Source organism: Lagenorhynchus albirostris, chromosome 2 (genome assembly GCF_949774975.1).
Source record: "Lagenorhynchus albirostris chromosome 2, mLagAlb1.1, whole genome shotgun sequence".
NCBI lineage: Eukaryota > Metazoa > Chordata > Mammalia > Artiodactyla > Delphinidae > Lagenorhynchus > Lagenorhynchus albirostris.
In genome coordinates this window covers 158417886-158429260 of record NC_083096.1, presented here as the reverse complement: position 1 = coordinate 158429260, position 11375 = coordinate 158417886, and positions in this window count along the sequence as shown.

Sequence of the window (11375 nt, the reverse complement as noted above, 5' to 3'; positions counted from 1 at the left end):
TTTGGAAACACATACAGTGGTTTGTTTGGTTTCACAGGTTCAAATCTGGAGCATAATTTTTTCTTGGGTTGGATTATACCTTGAGGATCATCCATAACTGATTTAGATGAGACTTTGGACTTTAGATTTTAGAATTGATGCTAAAACAAGGTAAGACTTTTGCAGATGTTGGGCTGGATTGAACATACTTGGTTATCAGAAGGCCATGAATTTGGCAGGAGGTTGGGGACAGGAATGAAATACAGTGGACTTGAATGTTTGTGTCCCCCAAAATTCATCTGTCAAAATCCTGCCCCCTCCTCAATGTGATGGTTATTACAAAGTGGAGCCTTTTGAGGTAATTAGGTCATGGGAGTGGAGCCCTCACGAATGAGATTAGACAACCATCATACACAAAACTCTTTGAGAAAATAGATGAGAAAACATCCCATCTTGTTTATAAGATCAGCATTATTGTGGTATCAAGTCCAGACAAAGATATTTCAAAAAAATAAAACTGCTGATCAATATCTCTCATGAACATAAGCACAAAAAACCCTAGACAAAATATTAGCAAACTGAATCAAGCATTATATTAAAAAAAAGTCTTGATATCTGGAAGTGTAAGTCCTCAAAATTAAGTTCTGTCAAGACTGCCTTGGCTAGTCTAAGTCATTTATATTTCTATATAAATTTCAGAATCAGCTGTCAACTTCTATAAGGATAACCCTGCTTAGATTATAACTGAGATTGCATTGAATCTATAGATCCGTTTGAGGAGCACTGACATCTTAATAACATTGAGACTTCCAATCCGTGAATGTGGTATATCCCTTTATTTACTTGGATCTTCCCTAAGAATATCTTAAGATACTTCAGTTTAGAAAGTCTTGCACATCTTTCATTAGATTTATTAATAGAATTTGTGTGTGTGCATACTATGGTAAATGATATTATTTTGTTTTGTTTTCTAACTGTTTGCTGCTGTTATATAGATATACCATTGTTTTCGCATATTGATCTTGTACCCAGTGACCTTGGTAAGTTCACTTTTTAATTCTAATATTTTGTCAATTTGGATTCATACGCAATCATCTACAAATATTGATGTTTTACTTCTTCCTTTCCAATCTTTTTAACACATTTCTTTTTCTTTCTTTATTGCTAAAATTGTTTTCTTTCTTTCTTTACTGGCTAGAACTTCCAGTAAAATGTTGAATGACATGGTGATAGCAGACATCCCTATCTGTTTCTGATCTCAGGGCTAAAGGTTTCAATGTTTCATAATTAAGAATAAGGTTAGCTGTAGAGCTTTTGGCAAGTAACTTTCATCAGAATAAGGAAGTTTTTCATTCCTCATTTTCTGAGACTTCTTATCATAAATGGGTATGATATCTATTAGTTTTTCTTTATTCTGCTAATGTGGTGAATTACATGGACTGCTTTTTGATATTAAACCACAACTTGCATTGTTAGAATAAAACCTTCTCACTTGGAATGTATTATCCCTTTTGTATATCATAGAAATAAGTTTGTCAGAATCTTGCTTAGAATTTTTGCATCTATGTTCATGAAAGATATTGGTGTGTAATTTTTCCTCTCTTGTAATGCCCTTATCAAGTATCATTGCTATGGTGTTCTCACAAAATAAATTGAGAAGTCTTTGCTCTTTTTTCTATTCCCTGGAAGAGTTTTTGACTAATGGTATTAATTCTTCCTTAAATTCTGAAGGTATTCACTAGTCATCTGGACTTGGAACTTTCTTTGTGGGAAGGTTTTAATTATGGGTTCATATTATTTAATATATAGAGAGAGATTCTAATTTTTACTTTTTTCTTGTGTCAGAATTGTTATATCTTTCAAAGAATTTGCCCATTTCAGGTTTATTATCTTTTAAATATTTCCTATAATTACTTCCCCTATTGCTATGTATATTGATAATTTTGTTTTTCAATCTTATTTTTCTTTATCAGTTTTGCTGGTTATTTGCCAATTTTATCAATCTTTTCAAAGAAGCAACTTTTGGCTTTGTTGATTTTATCTTTTGAATGTCTGTTTTATTTTCATTGTTCTCTGCTCTTATTTCTTATTCTTTTCCTCGACTTTCCTTAGGTTTAATTTGTGTTTCTTTTTGTAGCGTCTTCTTCTACCTTTTTTTTTTTCTTCCTATTTTTTTGGCCATGCCTCCCCAACCAGGGATCAAAATCGTGCCCCCTGCAGTGGAAGCATGGTGTCTTAACCAGTGGACTACCAGGGAAGTCCCTGTAGCTTCTTGAGATGGAGGCTTAGATCATTTGGCTTTAAACATTTCCTCTTTTCTAATATATTTACTTAAAGCTGCAATTTCCTTTCTAAACATTGCTTTAGCTGACTCTCACAAGTATAATAGTATGATAAGGGACTTCCCTGGTGGTCCAGTGGTTGAGACTCTGCGCTTCCAATGCAGGGGGTGAGGGTTCGATCCCTGGTTGGGGAACTAAGATCCCACATACTGCATGGTGCAGCCAAAAAAGAAAAACAAAACAAAAACTTACCAAAAAAACAATATAAATAAATTTTAAGAACAAATATAATAAAATATTTGGAGTTAAATGATAATGAAAATGCAGTATCATTCAGCTCAAATATTTTATAATTTACATTGTGATTTCCTCTATGACTCATGGGTTATTTAAGACTGAATTGTTTAAAATCCAAATATTTGGAGGATTTTCTATTTATCTGTTGTTCCAGTTTCCAGTATAATTTCACTGTGGTCAGAGAATCAGGTTAGGTCAATTTTTGAAAGTTGCTGAGACTTGTTTTCTGCTATATCATATTTTAAATGTTCTATTTCACCTAAAAAGAATGTTGTTGAATATTATGTTTTATTAATGTCAATTAGATGCAGTTGATTAATTGTGCCATTTAAACACTTTATATTCTTACTGAATTTTTGTCTATGTGTTGTATCAGTTTCTGAGAGAAATATGCTAAATCTCCAATCTGTAGATTTGTCTATTCTCCCTTTTAGTCCCATCAGCCCTTCCATTACATATTTTTGAGGATGTATTATTATTGGGTGCATATAAATTTAGATTTGCTATATATGTGTTTTGGATGGACTCTTTCATCACTAAGAAATGTCCCTTTTCTTCTCTATTAATACTTCTTGACTAAAAGTACACTTTGTCTGGTATTAATATAGCTGCACCAGCATTCTTTTAATTAATATTTATATAGTATATCTTTTCCATGTTTTCACTTTCAACCTGTCTGCATCCTTTTATATAAAGTGTATCTCATAAAATGCAAATTGTTGGGTTTTGCTTCTTATCTGATCAGACAAACATTGTCTCTTAATGTTATTGTTTGGTCATTTACACTTAATGTAATCACTGATATAGTTTGGCTTAAATCTACCATCTTGCTATTTGTTTTCTCTGTCTCATTATTTCTTTGTTCTTTTACATTGCTTACTTGCCTTTTTTAAATTAATCAGATATTTTTTATTTTATTTTTTTCACCTCTATCACCTTTTTATGTTATACATTCTTTTATAATTCTTTCAGTGTTTACCCTAGAGATTGCAGTATGCATCCTGAACTTATGATAGTCTACCCTAAATTAGTTTTTCTTATATTGTAGGCATATTAGTGATGAATGTCCTCAGCTTTTGTCTTTTTTGGGGGGATTTTTTAAAAATTTTATTTTAATTATTTATTTTTTATACAGTAGGTTCTTATTAGTTATCTATTTTATACATATTAGTGTATATATGTCAATCTCAATCTCCCAATTCATCCCACCACCCCCACAACCCCCACTTTCCCCCCTTGGTATCCATATATTTGTTCTTTACACCTGTATCTCTATTTCTGCCTTGCAAACTGGTTCACCTGTACCATTTTTCTAGATCCCACATATATGCATTAATATATGATATTTGTTTTTCACTTTCTGACTTACTTCACTCTGTATCACAGTCTCTAGGTCCATCCACATCTTTACAAATGACCCAATTTCGTTCCCTTTTATGGCTGAGTAATATTCCATTGTATATATGCACCACGTCTTCATCATCCATTTGTCTGTTGATGGGAATTTAGGTAGCTTCCATGACCTGGCTATTGTAAATAGTGCTGCAATGAACATTGGGGTGCATGTCATGCATAATTCTTTTTGAATTATGGTTTTCTCTGGGTATATGCCCAGTAGTGGGATTGCTGGGTCATATGGTAATTCTATTCTTAGTTTTTTAAGGAATCTCCATACTGTTCTCCATAGTGGCTCTATCAATTTACATTCCCACCAACAATGAAAGAGGATTCTCTTTTCTCCACACCCTCTCCAGCATTTGTTGTTTGTAGATATTCTGATGATGCCCACTCTAACCAGTTTGAGGTGATACCTCACTGTAGATTTGATTTGCATTTCTCTAATAATTAGTGACGTTGAGCAGCTTTTCATGTGCTTCTTGGCCATCTGTATGTCTTCTTTGGAGAGCTGTCCAGTTAGGTCTTCTGCCCATTTTTTGATTGGGTTGTTTGTTTTTTATAATATTGAGCTGCATGAGTTGTTTTTATATTTTGGAGATTAATCCTTCGTCCGTTGATTCATTTACAAATATATTCTCCCATTCTGAGGGCTGCCTTTTCATTTTGTTTATAGTTTCCTTTGCTCGGCAAAAGGTTTTAAGTTTCATTAGGTCCCATTTGTTTATTTTTGCTTTTATTTCCATTACTCTAGGACATGGGTCAAAAAAAGTTCTTGCTGTGATTTATGTCAAAGAGTGTTCTTCCTGTTTTCCTCTAAGAGTTTTATAGTGTCTGGTCTTACATTTAGGTCATTAATCCATTTTGAGTTTATTTTTGTGTATGGTGTTAGGGAGTGTTCTAATTTCATTCTTTTATATGTAGCTGTCCAGCTTTCCCAGCACCACTTATTGAACAGACTGTCTTTTCTCCATTGTATATCCATGGCTCCTTTGTCATAGATTAGTTGACCATAGATGCGTGAGTTTATCTCTGGACTTTCTAACCTGTTCCATTGATCTATATTTCTGTTTCTGTGCCAGGACCATATTGTCTTGATTACTGTAGCTTTGTAGTATAGTCTGAAGTCAGGGAGTATGATTCCTCCAGCTCCGTATTTTTCCCTCAAGATTACTTTAGCTATTCGGGATCTTTTGTGTCTCCATACAAATTTTAAGACTTTTTGTTCTAGTTTTGTAAAAAATGCCATTGGTAATTTGATAGGGACTGCATTGAATTTGTAGATTGCTTTGGGTAGTATAGTCATTTTCACAATATTGAATCTTCCAATCCAAGAACATGGTATATCTCTCCATCTGTTTTTGTCATCTTTGATTTCTTTCATCAGTGTCTTATAGTTTTCTGAGTACAGGTCTTTTACCTCTTTAGGTAGGCTTATTCCTAGGTATTTTATTCTTTTTGTTGCAGTGGTGAATGGGATTGTTTCCTTAATTTCTCTTTCTGATCTTTCATTGTTATTGTATAGGAATGCAAGAGATTTCTGTGCATTAATTTTGTATCCTGTAACTTTACCAAATTCATGGATGAGCTCTAGTAGTTTTCTGGTGGCCTCTTTAGGATTCTCTATGTATAGTATCATGTCATCTCCAAACAGTGACAATTTTACTTCTTCTATCCAATTTGGATTCCTTTTATTTCTTTTTCTTCTCTGATTGCCATGGCTAGGACTTCCAAAACTATGATGAATAATACTGGTGAGAGTGGACATCCTTGTCTTGTTCCTGATCTTAGTGGAAATGTTTTCAGTTTTTCACCATTGAGAATGATGTTTGCTGTGATTTTGTTGTATATGGCCTTTATCGTGTTGAGGTAGGTTCCCTCTATGCCCACTTTCTGGAGTGCTTTTATCATAAATGGGTGTTGAATTTTGTCAAAAGCTTTTTCTGCATCTATTGAGATGATCATATGGTTTTTATTCCTTAATTTGTTAATATGGTATATCACATTGATTTGCGTATATTGAAGAATCCTTGCATCCCTGGGATAAATCTCACTTGACCATGGTGTATGATCCTTTTAATGTGTTGCTGGATTGTGTTTGCTAGTATTTTGTTGAGGATTTTTGCATTTATATTCATCAGTGATATTGGTCTGCAATTTTCTTTTTTTGTAATATCTCTGTTTGGTTTTGGTATCAGGGTGATGGTGGCCTCATAGAATGAGTTTGGGAGTGTTTCTTCCTCTGCAATTTTTTGGAAGAGTTTGAGAAGGATGTGTGTTAGCTCTTCTCTAAATGTTTGATAGAATTCACTTGTGAAGCCATCTAGTCCTTGACTTTTGTTTGTTGGAAGATTTTTAATCACAGTTTCAATTTCATTATTTGCGAAAGATCTGTTCATATTTTCTATTTCTTCCTGGTTCAGTCTTGGAAGGTTATACGTTTCTAAGAATTTGTTCATTTCTTCCAGGTTGTCCATTTTATTGGAATAGAGTTGCTTGTAGTACTCTCTTATGATGCTTTGTATTTCTGTGGTGTCCATTGTAACTTCTTTTTCATTTCTAATTTTATTGATTTGAGTCCTCTCCCTCTTTTTCTTGATGAGTCTGGCTAGAAGTTTATCAATTTTGTTTATCTTCTCAAAGAACCAGCTTTTAGTTTTATTGATCTTTGCTATTGTTTTCTTTGTTTCTATTTCATTTACTTCTGCTCTGATCTTTATGATTTCTTTCCTTCTACTAACTTTGGGTTTTGTTTGTTCTTCTTTCTCTAGTTCTTTTAGGTGTAAGGTTAGATTTTTTATTTCAGATTTATCTTGTTTCTTGAGGTAGGATTGTATTGCTATAAACTTCTCTTAGAACTGCTTTTGCTGCATCCCATAGGATTTGTATTGTCATATTTTCATTGTCATTTGTCTCTAGGTATTTTATGATTTCCTCTTTGATTTCTTCAGTGATTTCTTGGTTATTTAGTAATGTATTATTTAGCCTCAATGTGTTTGTGATTTTTATGTTTTTCCCCCTGTAATTGTTTTCTAATCTCATAGCATTGTGGTCAGAAAAGATGCTTGATATGATTTCAATTTTCTTAAATTTACCGAGCTTTGATTTGTGACCCAAGATGTGATCTATCCTGGAGAATGTTCCATGTGCACTTGAGAAGAAAGTGTAATCTGCTGTTTTCGGATGGAATGTCCTATAAATATCAATTAAATCTCTCTGGACTATTGTGTCATTTAAAGCTTGTGTTTCCTTATTAATTTTCTGTCTGGATGATCTGTCCATTGGTGTAAGTGAGGTGTTGATGTTCCCCACTATTTACTGTCGATTTCCTCCTTTATAGCTGTTAGCAGTTGCCTTATGTATTGAGGTGCTCCTATGTTGGGTGCATATATATTTATAACTGTTATATCTTATTTTTGGATTGATCGCTTGATCATTATGTAGTGTCCTTTCTTGTCTCTTGTTACATTCTTTATTTTAAAGTCTATTTTATCTGATATGAATATTGCTACTCCAGCTTTCTTTTGATTTTGCTTTGCATGGGATATCTTTTTCCATCCTCTCACTTTCTGTCTGTGTGTGTCCCTAGGTCTGAAGTGGGTCTCTTGTAGACAGCATATGTATGGGTCTTGTTTTTGTATACATTCTGCGAGCCTGTGTCATTTGGTTGGAGAATTTATTCCATTCACATTTAAGGTAATTATTGATATGCATGTTCCTATTACCATTTTCTTAATTGTTTTGGGTTTGTTTTTGTAGGTCCTTTTCTTCTCTTGTATTTCCCACTTAGAGAAGTTCCTTTAGCGTTTATTGTAGAGCTGGTTTGGTGGTGTCAAATTCTCCTAGCTTTTGCTTGTCTGTAAAACTTTTAATTTCTCCATCGAATCTGAATGAGATCCTTGCCAGATAGAGTAATCTTGGTTGTAGGTTCTTCCCTTTCATCACTTTAAATATATCGTGCCACTGCATGTTGGCTTGTAGACTTTCTGCTGAGAAATCAGCTGTTAACCTTATGGGAGTTCCCTTGTATGTTATTTGTCGTTTTTTCCTGGTTGCTTTCAATAATTTTTCTTGGTCTTTAATTTCTGTCAACTTGATTACCATGTGTCTCAGTATGTTTCCCCTTGGGTTTATCCTGTCTGGGACTCTCTGTGTTTTCTGGACTTGGGTGGCTATTTCCTCTCCTGTGTTCAGGAAGTTTTTGACTATAATCTCTTCAAATATTGTCTCAGGTCCTTTCTCTCTCACTTCTCCTTCTGGGACCCCTATAATGTGAATGTTGGTTTGTTTAATGTTGTCCCAGAGGTCTCCTGGGCTGTCTTCATTTCTTTTCATTCTTTTTTTTTAATTCTGTTCCATGGCAGTGAATTCCACCATTCTGTCTTCCAGGTCACTTATCTGTTCTTCTGCCTCAGTTATTCTGTTGTTGATTCCTTCTAGTGTATTTTTCATTTCAGTTATTGTATTGTTCATCTCTCTTTGTTTGCTCTTTAATTCTTCTAGGTCTTTGTTAAACATTTCTTGCATCTTCTTGACCTTTGCCTCCATTCTTTTTCCGAGGTCCTGGATCATCTTCACTATCATTATTCTGAATTCTTTTTCTGGAAGGTTGCCTATCTCCACTTCATTTAGTTGTTTTTCTGGGGTTTTAACTCGTTCCTTCATCTGGTGCACAGTCCTCTGCCTTTTCATTTTGTCTATCTTTTTGTGAATATGGTTTTCATTCCCCAGGCTGAAGAATTGTAGTTCTTCTTGCTTCTGCTGTCTGCCCTCTGGTGGATGAGGCTATCTAAGAGGCTTGTGCAAGCTTCCTGATGGGAGGGACTGGTGGTGGGTAGAGCTGGGTGTTGCTCTGGTGGGCAGAGCTCAGTAAAACTTTAATCTGCTTGTCTGCTGATGGGTGGGACTCGGTTCCCTCCCTGATGGTTGTTTGGCCTGAGGCTACCCAGCACTGGAGACTACCCGGCTCTTTGGTGGGGCTTATGGTGGACTCTGGGAGGGCTCATGCCAAGGAGTACTTCCCAGAACTTCTGCTGCCAGTGACCTTGTCCCCGCAGTGAGCCACAGCCACCCCCCACCTCTGCAGGAGACCCTCCAACACTAGCAGGTAGGTCTGGTTCAGTCTCCTATGGGGGTCATTGCTCCTTCCCCTGGGTCCTGATGCACACTCTACTTTGTGTGTGCCCTCCAAGAGTGGAGTCTCTGTTTCCCCCAGTTCTGTCAAAGTCCTGCAATCAAATCCCACTAGGTTTCAAAGTCTGATTCTCTAGGAATTCCTCTTCCTGTTGCTGGACCCCCAGGTTGGGAAACCTGATGTGGGGCTCAGAACCTTCACTCCAGTGGGTGGACTTTTGTGGTATAAGTGTTCTCTAGTTTGTGAGACACCCACCCAGTGGTTATGGGATTTGATTTTATTGTGATTGCACCCCTCCTACCATCTCATTGTGGCTTCTCCTTTGTCTTTGGATGTGAGGTATCTTTTTTGGGGAGTTCCAGTGTCTTCTTCTCAATGATTGTTCAGCAGTTAGTTGTGATTCTGGTGCTCTCGCAAGAGGGAGTGAGCACACGTCCTTCTACTCCGCCATCTTGAACCAATCTTAGGAAAACTCCAAACTCCAGAACTCCACACTCAAGAGCCCTCCTTTGGATGTGTTCAGTTTTTGTCTTTATTTCACTTTTATTTTTGAAGGATTGTTTTTTTTAGGTTGTCAGTTTTTTTTCCCCCAGCACTTTGAAGATATCATTCCATTGTCTTCTACCTTCCATATTTTCTTTGGAAAACTACATATTAATCTTATTATTGCTTCTTTAATTGTAATGTATCTTCTGTATGATTTTAAGATTTTCTACTGTCTTTGGATTCAAGTTCTTTGACTAGAATATGCCTATGACATTTTTGCTTGGTTGGTTTGGTTTGTTTGTTCTTATTTATCCTACTTGGGGTTCACTGAAGTTCTCAAATCTGTGCATCAATGTATTTCATCAATTTTGAAAAATTCTTGGCTCTAATTTCTTCAGATATGCCCTCTACCCCCATCTTCTCTCTTCTCTCTGGCTCTCCATTACAAGCATATTGGAGTTTTGATTGATCTCATCATTTGTGTTCTTTTCTTAAATTTTTTTGTTCTTTATTCTCTTTGTATTTCTATTTAGATATTTTCTATTGACATTTCTTGAATTTTATAATCTATGTCCAATCTGCTGTTAAATCTATCCGATGAGTTCTTAATTTCAGGCACTGTAATTTTCAGTCCTAGAATGTTTATTTGATTCTTTTTCTTTCTTTTTTTTCAAGTAAAGAAAGGAAACTCAAGTTTATTTTTCATTTTCTTGGTAAATAGTGATGCATGGGGGTTTTACACAAAAATGAGCTACAGGCTCAACTTGGAAGCCCCAGCTCCAACCAGTCATCTTCCATCAGTCCTCAACAGGAGGTAGTTCCAGAAGGAACTCTCCCTTCAAACAACATTCTCTGTACCATTTGCAATGGAAATCTGTGAGCACTTCTTTTAACAGAGGATATAAGCTATTGTCCCTGTTTGTTTAAGCCTGTCCCATCTCTTAATAACAGCAGCATTTTCAGAATTGTCAATCCACTCGGTTGGCCAGAGGAACCTGTTTTTTCAGCACATCCTCTTGTTTTAGTTAAAATTCATAATGCAGAAGATTAGTTATAACACAAAATCTCAAACATCTCCACTTCTGACATTGTACTACTAGTTTATTTCTGTTGTTACATTCCAGCTTCTCTGTTTTATTTTGAAAAATATATAGATGTAAATTCATTTTTACATGTCTAAATTTCCTATTCAATATTCAGAAGTAGATGTATAGTTTTGTGTCTGTCCTGAGTGTGTGACCAGTGCTTAGATGCCACATTTTATATTCCATTATATTGCACTTTATTCCTACAGCATTATAAAAGCAAATCTACTCAAAGAAGTCCAAATTAAAAACAAAGTCTTCAAAATGAGCATTTAATCTTCAAATATTAGTTCCACCACAATAGTAAGAATTAGCACCACCACCTATTGACACCTTTTTATATCCAAGTATTATATGAGACACCTTACGGATACTGTCTCATCCTTTACATCTGGGTAAAACTGAGCATGTGAGGGGGCAGTACTTTGCCAATGTCCTATATCTGGAACATGGTGGGGCTGGGATTTCATCCTAGGTCTCTCAAACTCCAGATCCCATGTTTTCCCCCTCTGTATCCCATGCTTCTGTCATGCCTTAATTTCCAAGAAAAATTTAACAATTCAAGCAAAATAACTTGAACTAACTGGAATATTAGATTTTTCATTTTCTTTCAAATCACAGTAATATATCATTTTTTTTCTCAGTTGACATTTTTACAAAGACAGTTTGCTTATACAAGTGACCCCTTCCCCATGAAAACTGCTGCTGTTTTTGAAG